This window comes from Peromyscus maniculatus, chromosome 22 (assembly GCF_049852395.1).
Source record: "Peromyscus maniculatus bairdii isolate BWxNUB_F1_BW_parent chromosome 22, HU_Pman_BW_mat_3.1, whole genome shotgun sequence".
Classification (NCBI taxonomy): Eukaryota; Metazoa; Chordata; class Mammalia; order Rodentia; family Cricetidae; genus Peromyscus; species Peromyscus maniculatus.
In genome coordinates, this window is record NC_134873.1 from 49955 (window position 1) to 64536 (window position 14582).

Sequence of the window (14582 nt, forward strand, 5' to 3'; positions counted from 1 at the left end):
GGTCCCATGGAACAGGCTTCAGCTCCACAGCCTGAACATGCTACAAAGGACATGTTGAGGCATGGGCTGGTCAGTGGCTGGATGTACGGCAAACATTAGCCATATGTAAGTGTTGAGCACTTCAAATATGGCAAGTATGAATGAGGAGATGGATACTCTTTATTTTATTTTAATGCAGTCTGAATCTTATATGGCTGTATATGCCTGCCAGCTACCATATGAACAGTGAAGGACCACATCCACGCTTAAAGCTAGAAAGGAATGAATGGTACACGTCTCTTTCTAACCCTTATTAAGTACATGCCAGTTGATTAAAAACCAGAAGAATAAAAAATAGGTTGGATAATATAGATAAGTAATTATGAAACCATTAAATGTGAACTTTCAGTGTAGATGGCATTCAGGGTCTAATCATCCAGGAAAGAAATTGCCCTGTCCTGTAATAGCAACAACAGCTACCTCAGAAACAGTCAGATCAGATTCAAACAGAGTATCAGTTCTAGAAAGAAAAAAAAACAGGAAGTTTAGGGGACACTTGAACATTTTCAGGGTTCCTACTGGGAGAAAAGATGGGGAAATGTTAAGATCCAGAGAATCAAGAAGTTTGAGGTGAGATTCTGTCTCCTAATAATATCAGAAGCTACTCTATTAGAGGCTCACCACAATAGCATCTTAAATATAAACTGAATGAGGACAATAACAATAGACATGCAAAGTGAATGGGAAAAGAATATGAGGCCTCAACACTACACAAAGAATTACAGGAGACCATGAAATGCTGAGAGCAGAAGTCCTCCACTGGGAATAGCTTGCCCATTGTTTATCCAAAATCAAATTCCCAGCCCTGAATGTACACATGCAAGTAACATTATACAGACAGAACATGAACAGTTTAGAAATATATAAGCATATGCAGTTAGATATAAGCTTGTACCAACAATTAATTAATATAGAGGATATGAATTTGAAAGAGAGAAAAGAGGAATCCATGGGACAATTTGAAAAGAAGAAAGATGATTAAGAATTACATTGTTAACTTAAAAATTAAAAAAATTAAAGATAAAAATTTTGAGAATAATCTAAGTTGAAATATAAATATATATACACATACAAATATATAATATGGAAGGTGAATTATATATATGTATATATATATATATATATATATATATATATATATATATATATATATACATATGATTATCTTTCTACTCCTCACACTACAGGTGGAACCTTTCACTCAGTGTCTCAGCTATGTCTTGGATTATTCTATTACATTCAATCTACAAACAACTCATCTCCTCACAGATATTACAAGAGTATTGCGATTTCTTACACCATTTATTATAAAATAAAATTTGACAACAAAATACATAGATAAGAACCCGAGACAAACATAATGACTACTACATATGCAGTCTCCATCTGCTCCTGGCTCAAAAAGATTTATACAAACTTCCAGCCCTGCCTCATCTTTTCTGGGGGTTGCTCTTTCCCAAGTCTAGGGAAACTATGACCCATGCAAACCAGCTAAGTGTAAACCCTGCCCCTTGAACCAATGCCTGACTCTAATTGGACAACAGGACATGATGTAGGTAAGATCTCCATAATATTTGCCCCCTTTTGTCTAATTAAAAAGAAAAGTTTCTAACTCTAACATTGTAAAACTATATAAAATTAGAATGATTATCAGGTAATGTCTGATAGGATAGAAAGGTAACAACATTAACAAAAATGAAATTGCATACAACAGAAACAATTATCAAGTAAGGAATACACTTACAATGTCCAGTCTCCGAGTAATTAGCAAAATTAGAGAAAGTAGTTCCTTTAGCTGTCCTCTCCTGAAGAGTACAAAATTTAGCACCCAATTTACTTTCTATCATGATTTGGAAGGATTGCAACTATAACTATCTAGTCTTCAAACTCATCAAAGAGCTGAGAAGGATATATTACCTGCACAAGCAGAAAGTGCAAAGCAAGTGAGTTCCAAATCCAAGAGAAATGACAGAAGCAGTTGGCTGCCTGGACAGTCACCTAAGTTCCTCTGCAACATTGGAGCATCCATCTTCAGACTACAGGCCTAGAATATCTGAGAAACTTTTTTTTGTGAAGCAGAATATTTTGAGTGGTGATCCTACCCTATCTTGGCAAAATTCAGCAGTCACTTTTCTTTGTGTCCTTCTTGTCCAGTTTGGACAGCATACTGTCAGCAGTCAAGGCAAAGGCAGTTTCTTGCCCAAATGGTTTTTGTCAAAAGAAAGCAAACTCCATTTGGAGTTTCTTCAAAGCTCATCATCCTTTGTGAAGTAGATCAGTCAGTGCTGCCATGAACAGATGTGTCTCATTGTCAAGAAAAACCTATGTTATTAAAATATTTTAAATGTCATCTTCTGTAGGTCTCTGAAGTGTTTGAAGATCACCTATCTATTTAAATATATCTCTGTTTCACCTTAAAAACATAACTAATCTGACTATAAGTTTGATAGTTATGGGTGACTATTAACCTGTATTTCTTTACTATCCTGAATATCTTTCAAGGACTAATACTTCACATTGCATATGAGCTGCATAGGTACAATACCTTAAACAAAAATAGAAATATATGTATGGTATAACAAAAGTAATATTAAATTTGTATCAATATATAATATCTTAAACAAAAATAGAAACCTAAATCCAGTGTTACAAAATAACTTTAAATTTGTATCACTATACAAAAATCCATACAAATGTAAATTTTATTGAGATTAATAATTGCTTTTTGAATTAAAGTAAATTCAATGATTTTTACTCTTCTGTCTTATCAGTCCTATATCCCCCTTTCTTTTTCTTTTTAGGAAGACAGGCCGCAAATCTAACCTGCTTTGAAAAGTATTTTCTAGACCATGACCAGAAACAATTTTTAACCAACCCTCCCCCTCTGAACAACAACAAACATCTATAATCCACTGAACAATTAAAAACCATCCATCTGGCGCCCAATGTGACAAGAATCCATTAAAAACTGCTTGGGGCCGGCTCCCTAGCCGGAGCAGCCGGCTCCCTAGCCCCGGCCCAGGTCTGCTTGGGCTCAGGCTGGACTGTGAGCTGCTTGCTTAAAGCCAGTGCTACAAACAGCTCAGGCCTGCCCTGCTAAACAGGGCCCCTGCCTGTAAAGCCAAGCCTTGACTCGGCTCAAGAGGGAACAAGTGGCTGGCTTTAAGCTTTAGCCAGCTACCCCTTCGCTTTCACTTTCACTTTCGCTTTCGCTTTTGCTTTCTCTCTTGCTTTCTCTCTGTCTCTCTGTTTCTGTCTCTCTCTCTCTCTCTCTCTCTCTCTCTCTCTCTCTCTCTCTCTCTCTGGATTCACACCTAGGACACTAGGTGGCTCTTTTGAAATTCGCTCGGATTTCTACTGTTCTACGCAGATTTGGTAAGTCATAAAGGAAACTATTTAAAAGACAAATTTTTTCCACATTTAAAAAAAATGGGTTTCCTGTGTACATTGGAAGAAAATTGGGTTTTGTTTGAAATTTTAGGCAGTCTGACAATGGAACAACTATATGAAAAGATTAGTATTATGGGAATTATGCAGTTTATCACCATGCTTATTCTCATTTTACTATTTAAAAAGATAGTCGATTTAAGTGCCAGGATAACAGCTTTAGAAAAACCTGTTAATTTTAACAGTGAAGTTGGTTCAAGTTTGGATCATAAGGTTACAGAAAGAAAGCCTGTTTTCACACAGTCACCCTTAATTTATCCTGTAACCGTACAGCAGATGCCTGATCAAATGGCTACACAAAATATCTGGGCTCCAATTGAACTGATGGATTTTAAAAGGTTTAAGGAGGCAATAGTATCTTATGGCATGCATTCCCCATATGTAAAGCAAATGTTAAACTCTTGGTCAACATATAATAGGATTATACCACAGGACTGGCGGGACCTTGCACAAGCTGTTCTGGAACCCAGCCAGAGAATTCAATTTCTAACGTGGTTTAAGGATGAAGCTAGAAATGTAGAAAAACAATGGACGGATAAAGGAATACAAGTTTGTTAGGATCAGCTTATTGGAGAAGGCCAATATGCTTCAATACAAACACAATGTTTATATGATGTTCAAACCGTAATTTTATGTCGAATGGCAGCCTTGAATGCATGGGACAGAGTTGAGGAACCAGGAAAAAAACCTGAGTCATTCACAAAGGTTATGCAAGGCCCAAAAGAATCTTTCACAGATTTTTTTAGAAAGACTGGCTTCAGCAGTAAACAGAATGGTCTCAGGATCAGAAGCTAGTAAGGCAATAATTGAAGCTTTGGCATTTGAGAATGCGAATGCAGCATGCAAAAGAATAATCAGGCCGTTAAGGGCAAGATCTGCACCTTTGGAAGATTGGATTAGAGAAACAATTAATGTTGAGGCTGATGAGCATGATGATACGTGGGTAGGAGAAGTAATTTCAAAAGGTTTGAGGAGTGTTAGATGTTTTGGGTGTGGAAAGCAAGGACATTTTAAAAGGGACTGTAAACAGGTCATTCCTAGAAGCAATGTTTCTTCAAGGAACAATGGCAACAGAATGCCCCTTCCTTCTGGAGTATGCAGAAGGTGTGGTAAGGGAAAACACTGGACCAACAAATGTAGATCAACAAACGACAGACAGGGTAATCCTTTGCCTCAGTTTTCGGGAAACTCCCGGAGGGGCCTCATGCAGGCCCCCATAGCAAAACCAGTTCAAACCTTTCCTGCAGCTGTAGAGGAAATCCCTGCTCTGAGCGATTAAATAACCAAATGACTATTGGAATAAATCATGCTGGTCAGGATGATGAAAAAGAGAGAATAGAAAATTCAGGAGAAAACATAAAGAAAATTTTTTGGCAAACTTCTATTAATGAACAGAGACCAAAATTAATGATAAAAATAAATGGTGTTTTGTTGTCTGGTCTGGAAGAAACAGGTGCGGACATTACCATAATTGCACCAGAATTTTGGCATCCAGCTTGGCCTCTTCAGGAGGTAAACGTTCAACTGTTAGGAATTGGGACATTATCTGGAGTGAAACAGAGTGCAAGATGGCTGGAATGTATAGGTCCAGAAGGACAGAGAGGAAAATTAAAACCATATGTCGCTAACATAGCTATGAACCTGTGGGGCCGAGACTTGTTGCAACAATGGAATACTCAGATTAAAATCCCTCCAATCTCAGAAACAAATCATAAACTAGCACATGTTTCTGAGAGAAATATTAGAAGGCATTATTTTGAGTGGTCACCAGCCATCCATATTATACAAGAACAGGGCACAACAACTGATAATCCTCCAAAAATACCAACAGCTCTACCTTTAAAATGGTTAACAGACAAGCCTGTATGGGTTCAGCAATGGCCTTTAACAACAGAGAAACTCCAGGCTTTAGAAGAGCTGGTAGAAGAACAGCTAAATGCTCAGCATATTGAACAGTCAACCAGCCCTTGGAATTCTCCTGTATTTGTTATTAAAAAGAAATCTGGTAAATGGAGAATGGTAACAGACCTTAGAGCAATTAACAAAGTAATTCAGCCGATGGGCTCTCTACAATCTGGAATTCCTTTGCCTACTCTGTTACCAAAAGGATGGCCTCTCATAGTTATTGATTTAAAAGACTGTTTCTTTTCAATACCCTTACAAGAAAAAGACAAAGAAAGATTTGCTTTCACAGTGCCTACTTATAATAATTCTCAACCGGTTAAAAGATTTCAATGGAGGGTCCTCCCACAGGGAATGTTAAATAGCCCAACTCTGTGTCAATATTTTGTACAACAGCCATTGGAAGTGATACGTAAAAAATTTCCTAAATCTATAATTTATCATTATATGGATGATATTTTACTAGCTGACTCAAATGCAGATACTTTAGAAAGAATGTTTGAAGAAGTAAAGAAAATTTTGCCTTGCTGGGGATTACAAATTGCTCCTGAAAAAATACAAAGAGGAGATTCTATTAATTATTTAGGATATAAAATAGAGCTACAAAAAATTAGACCACAAAAGGTGCAAATTAGGAGAGATAGACTACAGACTCTTAATGACTTTCAAAGATTATTTGGAGATATTTCTCATCTATGAACTATTGTTGGGGTAAAAAATGATGAACTGACTAATTTGTTCAAAACCTTAGAAGGTGACAAGGACTTAAACAGTCCAAGAGAATTATCACCTGAAGCTGAGAAAGAATTGGCCTTGGTAGAAAAGAAAGTACATGAAGGGCACGTGGATCGTATTGATCCAAAGCTGGATTGCATTTTGGTTATTTTACCTTCTAGGCATTCCCCTACTGGAATATTAATGCAGAGGGAAGATATTATATTGGAATGGATATTTTTACCAAATAAACCAAATAAAGAATTAAAAACTTATGGGGAAAATATCTCTGACTTGATTTGGAAAGGAAAATTGAGACTTCGTCAATTAGCAGGAATAGACCCAGCAGAAATTGTCGTACCTTTAACTAAGGAGGACATTGAAAAATTATGGACAGAAAGTGAACCTTGGCAAAGAGCTTGCAGTAATTTTTTGGGAGAAATTAACAGCAAATATCCCAAAAGCAACAGAATTGATTTTATAAAGAGAGCTGATTGGATCTTGCCTCGAATTGTACGGCAAAAACCCATATCTGGAGTTTGTACATTTTATACAGATGCCAACAAACAAGGAAAGGCAGGTTACAAATCAGAAAATTTAAGTAAAGTGGTACAAAGTACTTATAATTCAGTGCAGAAATCAGAATTGTATGCTATTCTGTTGGTATTAATGGATTTTTCAGAACCTCTCAACATAGTAACTGACTCTCAGTATGCTGAAAGAGTGGTATTACATATTGAGACTGCAGAATTTATCCCTGATGCTTCAGAATTAACTTCACTATTTATTCAATTACAAGATACAATCAGGAAAAGGAGTCATCCTTTATATATAACTCACATCCAATCTCATACTGGTCTGCCAGGTCCTTTAGCACAAGGCAATGATGAGATTGATAAATTATTGATAGGGAATGTGCTGGAGGCCTCAGAATTTCATAAAAAACATCATGTCAATAGTAAAGGTTTAAAAAAGGATTTTTCCATAACCTGGCAACAAGCCAAAGAAATAGTAAAGAAATGTCCTACTTGTTCCTTCTATAATCAAACGCCATTACCAGCAGGATGTAACCCAAAGGGTACTCAGAGGAATGAAATCTGGCAGATGGACGTGTTTCACTTTGCAGAATTTGGAAAATTGAAATATGTACACCACACCATTGATACTTATTCAGGATTTCAATGGGCAACTGCTTTGAGTTCTGAAAAAGCTGATTCTGTAATCACTCATTTGCTAGAAGTTATGGCCATCATGGGTATACCTGCACAAATCAAAACTGACAATGCTCCATCATATGTCTCTGTTAAAATGAAACAGTTTTTTGCTTATTACAAAATAAAGCATATTACAGGTATACCACATAATCCTACAGGTCAAGCAGTTATAGAAAGATCAAACAGAACTCTAAAGGATATGCTAAATAAACAGAAAGGAGTAACAAAAACCCCCAGAAATAGACTGCATAATGCTCTATTAACTTTGAATTTTCTGAATGCCAATGAGAAAGGAACAACAGCTGCAGAGAGACATTGGATAATAGAAAAAACTACAGAATTAAATCAGCCTATATACTTTAAGGATGTGCTGACCTCAGAATGGAAGCCAGGGTATGTATTACGTTGGGGACGAGGTTTTGCTTTTGTTTCTACAGGAGAAGATAAGCTGTGGGTACCATCAAAATTGATAAAGGTTCGATTTGAACAAGAGAAACCTCTTAATTAGAGGAGGTGATAGTTCATCAATCAGCATGAACATCCAATTTAAACTAACTTGTACCTGTAACACATGTCTTTTCATTTAATCAGACATTAACTTGCCAAAAAGGAACATCCCAAAAATTAGTCTTGGGGGAAGGTTTTTGTTTTTGTCTTTTAGGAGAATGAAGGTTAAGGAATCTGAAGGACACAAGACAAATGAGACAACTGAAGAAAAGGGACAAATCATCTATCCCAGGAAACAGAGTATATGGGAGTATATGGCATATGGGTATATATTATCTAAAAAATTTTATGTCTTCTTAAATGTTCATTTCTGCTTTTCTCTAAAGATTTAACACTATTGGTTTTCTAATAGTCCCAGTTCAATTAAAATTTAAAGCTGACTTTGGAGTTGGAGAATGGCTCTCTCCTTCTTTAAACTCAAGCATGTTGTTAAAAGGAAAATGCAAACTCCCTGTATCATGCCAGAAAGAGCCATTTTCTGCTATGGGACAGGACAAAATCAAAATTAATTAAGGGACTATTCTATTACTAATCTCAACTCTTTGATTCTATTCTGATTCTTTAAACTTTTCTTAAAGTATAAATTTTATATCAAAATTTACAAGATTGATATATATATATATATATACACATTTTAAACTTTGTTAAGATATGAATGGTCATATAGAGTACTAACTAATTCTAGAAAAAAGGCTTCAATTAGCTGCATATATATGTCTTTGTGTTCGAGTCTCTTATCAGTTTTCTGCAGGAAATCATGGCCAGGCCTAACATCAACTGAAATCTCCAGGAAGAAGATGGGGCCCCACAACAACAAACACAACAACAACAATTCCAAGTGGACAATAATAATATCACTGAACTGACAAACATCATCTATAGATCAGCTTTGAACTACAAGGTGCTCAGAGCAATTTTGAGATGACTAGCTGAGATGATCCAGTCTCAAAGACTACTTGAATAAGGACTTGAGATAAACCCTGAACTTTGGCTTTATACACAGACTGGATAATAATGAAGGATATAGTTACCTTTCCTAGAATTTGACAATTAACCTAAAAAATTTTCTTTCAGGATAAAGATAACTTCGCCCATACCCAGCAGGAAGCAATTTTAAGAATATGACACCCACATTGCCAAAGAAGTGGTGTGGGGCGGGTGGTTTTTTGGTTCTTTTAATGGGTTTTGGGTCTGGGATAATTTTCATTGTTTAGGGGGGTTGGTTACAAGTTGTTGTCAAGGGTTAGGAAAAAGGCTAAGCAAAGGAGATTAGATTTAAGGTTCTTGTTTAAAAAAAAAGAAAGAAAGAAAGAAAGAAAAGAAAAGAAAAAGATAGTTACTAGTTTTAAATACTTTACATTATTATCAACTATTAGGATATAAAGAAATGAAAGTTAGTAGGTATAGACATTACAATAGAAATTGTAGTCATATTAGATACATTTTAAAAATTGAGCAGATATGTTTTAGACAGGTCATCTTCAAACCCTTCAGAGATCTACCGAATATGGCATTTAAAATGTTTTAATAACTTAGAAATTTTTCTTTTTTGAGACATGTCGGCTCCTGGCAGTACCAATCTACTTCAGAGAAAATATGGGCATTGAAGAAACTGCATATGGAGTTAATTTTCATTGTGGCAAAAGTTAGCCACTGGACAACAAAGTATCCTCAAATCAACAGGACAAAATGGACAGACAGAACACGAAACAAAGGACTACCAATTCCTGCCAAGACAAGTGTGGTTATGGCTTTATCAGAAGGCATCTTCTGAGGCCAGGACAATATGGCACCATCCCTGAAGTGGCCTTCACAATCCGGAAAAGGTACAGTGTCCTTTTCTTAGAAGGCAGCTGAACAGGCAGTGGGCCGATGGCTTCTGTTGTGCAATGGAACAGCAACTGAAAACCCACGCCTAATAGTAGACTGGCATTTAATATAGATATGTGGAGAAGAAGAGGATGCTGAGATGAAGCCATATATACACAGCCAAGAAGAATGGACAGCTGAATTCAAAAACCATCAACAATTTCCAGAATTTAAAATCCTGAATCATGACATGACACTAGTGGAATTCAGGTGTTTCTGGTACATGGACTGCTCTCACCCAATGTGAGGTTGAACTGTTGACCTTGTGTACAACCTACTTCACAAATGAGTCTGTCAGATACGCTAAGCCTATAGGCTGAAGATGATGCCCCAACACTGCAGAGAAACCTCAGGTGACTGTCCAGGCAGCTGGCTGTTTCTGTCAACTCACAAAATTTTTGGAAGTTGCTTTTGTGCACTTCCTGTTTTTATTTTTGTTAGCTAATATTATTTCCTTCTTGGGTCTCTGAGGGAGTTGAAGATTAGTTAGTTATAGTTGAAGATTAATTAGGATAGAAAGTGAATTAGATACATTTTGAACTTACTAAAATAGGATAGATAAGGGAATTATTTTCTCTGATTTGTCAAATACAAATGGACTAGACATCGTTTAGGTATTTGTTACTTGTATATATTTGTATATAGTTATTGTACTTTTGTATATAGTTTTTCTTTTGTTAGTTATAACCTTTTGCCTTTTTTCTTTTTATTAAAATAGAAAAGGGGAAATATGGTGATATTTTATTTGTACTGAAATGTGATTTTAATTTTATATTAATAAATAAAGTTGCCCTGGGGTCAGAGCTATTAGAGCCATAGCAAAAGCGTGGTGGTTAGAAGAGCTAGGTAGATTTCTGTGTGTTCAGGGATACAGCCAGTATTGGAGACATATGCCTTTAAGACCTGGAGGGCGGTACTTACAGGCAGTGATGAGGCAGTCATGTGGTTGGGTTTACAACCAATGAGAAGGCAGAACAGAAAGAATATTTAAACACGGACAAACAGGAAGTAGCTCTCTCTCGGGGAAGCTAGGAGCACTGCAGGAGGTAAGATTTTATCTCTGAGCTCTGACCTCTCGGCTTTCTCTTTTACATTGGCTCTGTGTTTCTTATTTTAATAATACGATTGGTTACATCTACACCACCCCATTTCTTGAGAATGTGGGTGTTGTGTTTTCTAGACTAGTTCCTGTTGATATGGGGTCCTGGCATCTTTAGGGAACCCTGAGAAAACAGAGATAATGGTTAAGTCCTGGGGAATTCAGCTGTTGTCCTGTCTTGGTGTGATGGGAAAATGTAAGGCTACCTCAAGTCCTGGTTGGAGTAGTCTATAATAGATCAGATCATCTTCATATCTGTTTTGAAATTGTCCTGAGCAGTTTGTAATCCAAAGCTGATCTTTAGATGGTATTTGTCATCTTAGTGGCATTCCCACAATCCAGGTGGAGTCATTGTTGGTGTCCTATCATCTTTTGGAGACTTCAGAGGTTGCTGTTAGGAATGTTCAACATTCAACATGGAAAGTGTAAACATATTAAATGTCACATTCAGCAAATCTTGGTCAGATTAAAGGACCATAATCTATAAAAATACATGCAGAACACACAGGCTTATTTCCTAAATACCTGTTTCAGCCTCAAGCCTGAAATCACATACAGGAAGTTACATAACACCTACGTGTAAAATTAGTCCTAATGATGAGTATCAAAACAGAAAGTTTTGACCAGAGAGACCATTAATATCAAAATGAAAAGTTTAAAATTAAGATAGTATTCAGACATTAAGAAAAGTTTTAAAGAGCCAAAATAAAACTGAGAGATATGAGATTAGTGGCAATATCATAGTTCCTAAATTTTGTTTTTCTTCTGTCCCATACCTCGTGGCTCTTCTGATATGAGACAGAGACTGAATTTTAACAGACATGCTTGGGTTTAGAGACAAAGAGAGCACTGCTCCAACTCCAAAGCCAGCTGTTGTTTTTAATTGACTTGGAACTACATAAAGACCACCTGCCTAACATGTCTGTAGAAACCAGCATAAGCCGGGCAGTGGTGGCATGGGCCTTTAATCCCAGCACTCAGGAGGCAGAGCCAGGCAGATCTCTGTGAGTTCAAGATCTCTGAGCTACAGAGTGGGTTCCAGGAGAAGCACAATGCTACACAGAGAAACCCTGTCTCAAAAGTCCAGAAGGAGAAGAAGAAGAACAAGGAGAAGGAGGAGGAGGAGGAGGAGGAGGAGGAGGAGGAGGAGGAGGAGGAGGAGGAGGAGGAGGAGAAGAAACCAGTATAAACAGACATCTTGAAAGTTTTACCCTGTTGGATATATTTTATACCATTAGGCTAAATTACTCATTTTCTTGGTATATGTTTTCCAGATGTGTCTCCCTTCTTTTTTTGATGCTTCATTTGTCCAAAATCTTTACATCACTCAGCTGGATTTTATATTTTCCTGGAAAATCATGAACAAAACCCTGCTGACCCTAATTTTGGGGAGTTCTTTTTTTTTTTTGGCCAGGTAGAATTGCCATATTGTTTGATGAACTGTGTGTTCTCCTAATCAAGAAATCTCTCATGTTCAATTCTAATTTTTATCAATTTTGATGGCATACATAGCTTTTCATCTCCTGTGGAAACAACATCAAAACCTCTTCCTCAACATAATACATAAAATGTTTTCCATTCTCAGGCCAACACATCTTTAAAGTATATAGTCTTATTTAGTTCAGCATTTTTTCTATTATCCAATGTCTCTTTGCAGCTGTTGCTCCCATTTCATTAGCATTTAAAAAATTTAAAGTTAATAAATCATTGTGCATTCTATCTCTAGAGATCATTATAAACCCTTTCTGTTAATTGCATATTACTTTTAAAGTGTGATGAGATCTTTCTATAACTGCTAGTCCTAGAGGATTGTGTTGTATACCTGCAATATGCTTTACACTGTAATATCTAAAAAATGTTTCATTCTACTAGAGACACATGCTGGAGCATTGTCACCCTTAATTTGTACAGGTATCCCCATGAGAGCCATAACTTTTAATAAATGTGTAATTAGAGAATCAGACTTTTCAGAACTCAAAGTGTTTGCCCATTAAAAAGCTAATATGTAAATCTATGGTATGTTGTACTTATTTTAATTTTTTAAACTGTGCAAAATGAAACACATTCATTTGACGAATTTCATTTCTTTGAGAACCCTTTGGGTTAATTTCTGCAAGTAGTAGAGTTTGGTTATACAAAGAACAAGTAGCTTTTCTCCTGATAATTTACTGGGCTTGTTGTCTAGTGATAAAAAAGACATTTTTCTAGCCAAATGAGTGGAAACACATGAACTGTGAACCAAAGGCTGAGGGGCTCCCAGCTGGATCAGGCCCTCTGAATAGGTGTGACAGTTGATTGGCTTGATCAGTTTGGGAGGCAACTAGGCAGTGGGACCAAGTCCTGTGCTCATTGCATGAGTTGGCTGTTTGAAACCTGGAGCTTATGCAGGGACACTTGGCTCAGTCTGGGAGGAAGGGACTGGACCTGACTGGACTGAGTCTACCAGGTTGATCACAGTCCTCGGGGGAGGATTTGCCCTGGAGGAGGTAGGAATGGGGGGTGTACTGGGGGTAAAGGGAGGGGGTGGGAGGGGGGAGAATAGGGGAACCCGTGGCTGATATATAGAACTGAATGGTATTGTAAAATAAAATAAATAAAATTTAAAAAAACATTTTTCAAACCCTTGCTATTAACATGGTGTTTTTATGAAATTCTTTATTTTATAATACAATTCATTTCTACATATCAGCCATGGATTCCCTTGTTCTCCCCCCTCCTGCCCCCTCCCCTTCTCCCCAGGATATACCCTATTCCCACCTCCTCCAGGGTGAAGCCTCCCCTGAGGACTGAGATCAACCTGGTAGACTCAGTCCCAGCAGGTCCAGTCCCCTCCTCCCAGGCCAAGACTAGCAACTCTGCATAAGCCCCAGGTTTCAAACAGCCAACTCATGCAATGAGCACAGGACCCAGTACCACTGCCTGGATGCATCTCAAACAGATCAAGCCAATCAACTGTCTCACCCATTCAGAGGGCCTGATCCAGTTGGGAGCCCCTCAGCCATTGGTTCATAGTTCATGTGTTTCCATTCTTTGTCTATTTGTCATTGTGCTTTATCCAACCTTGGTTTCAACAATTCTTGCTCATATAAACCCTCCTCTTTCTAACTAATTAGACTCCCAGAGCTCCACCCGGGGCCTAGCTGTGGATCTCTGCATCCAGATCCCTCAGTCATTGGATGGGGTTTCTGGCACAACAATTAGGGTGTTTGGCCATCCCATCACCAGAGTAGGTCATTTTGGGCTGTCTCTCGACCATTGCCAGCAATCTATTGTGGGGGTATCTTTGTGGATTTCTGTGGGCCTCTCTAGCACTTGGTTTCTTCCTATTCTCATGTGGTCTACATTTACCATGGTCTCCTATTCCTTGTTCTCCCTCTCTGTTATTGATCCAGCTGGGATCTCCCGCTCCCCCAAGCTCTCTTTCCCCCGACCCTTGCCCTTTCATTACCCCCACTCATGTCCAGGCTGTTCATGTAGATCTCATCCTTTATGAAATTCTTAAGCTTATGAAATTCTGGACAACACAGTGAATAGAGCCACAGTAAACAGAAATCAAAATGTGTTCTGTAGCAGCATACAGGGGGCTATGTGGGGATAGCCAATGAATAGCAAGTGACAGAGTAAGCAAAAGTGAGCATAATAAGCAGAATGTAACTGACAGCCTGATATGGGGCCTTGACAGTAGAAGTTTCTCTGTGCTCAACAAAGACCCCAATAGCAAGAGCTATGAGCCCAGACATCCCCAGGGACATGGCTGTGAGTTTCTTCCCCAAGCAATCATTGTTGGAGAG

General features: G+C 37.7%; 2 protein-coding genes and 1 pseudogene across 26 annotated transcripts in view; 1 reads left to right on the top strand and 2 right to left on the bottom strand.

Annotated features, from left to right (window-relative positions):
• LOC102913078 (excitatory amino acid transporter 4-like) overlaps positions 1-14582 on the bottom strand; it is a 106325-nt pseudogene that overhangs the window by 41610 nt on the left and 50133 nt on the right.
• Positions 1-14582, top strand: part of LOC143270128 (uncharacterized) — a 71007-nt gene that overhangs the window by 30160 nt on the left and 26265 nt on the right. The gene's annotated exons all lie outside the window — the stretch shown is intronic.
• The window catches only part of LOC143270126 (uncharacterized), a 53744-nt gene that overhangs the window by 20128 nt on the left and 19034 nt on the right, over positions 1-14582 (bottom strand). For 2 of the 21 annotated variants that reach the window (XM_076558981.1, XM_076558979.1), the window contains exon 9: positions 1784-1844. The exons of 17 other annotated variants lie outside the window; for them this stretch is intronic. The gene's annotated coding sequence lies outside the window, so the exon portion shown is untranslated. Of the gene's footprint in view, positions 1-1783; positions 1845-1956; positions 5572-14582 lie in introns of those variants that run through there. 2 more of the 21 variants (XM_076558982.1, XM_076558983.1) reach the window with 2 other exon arrangements.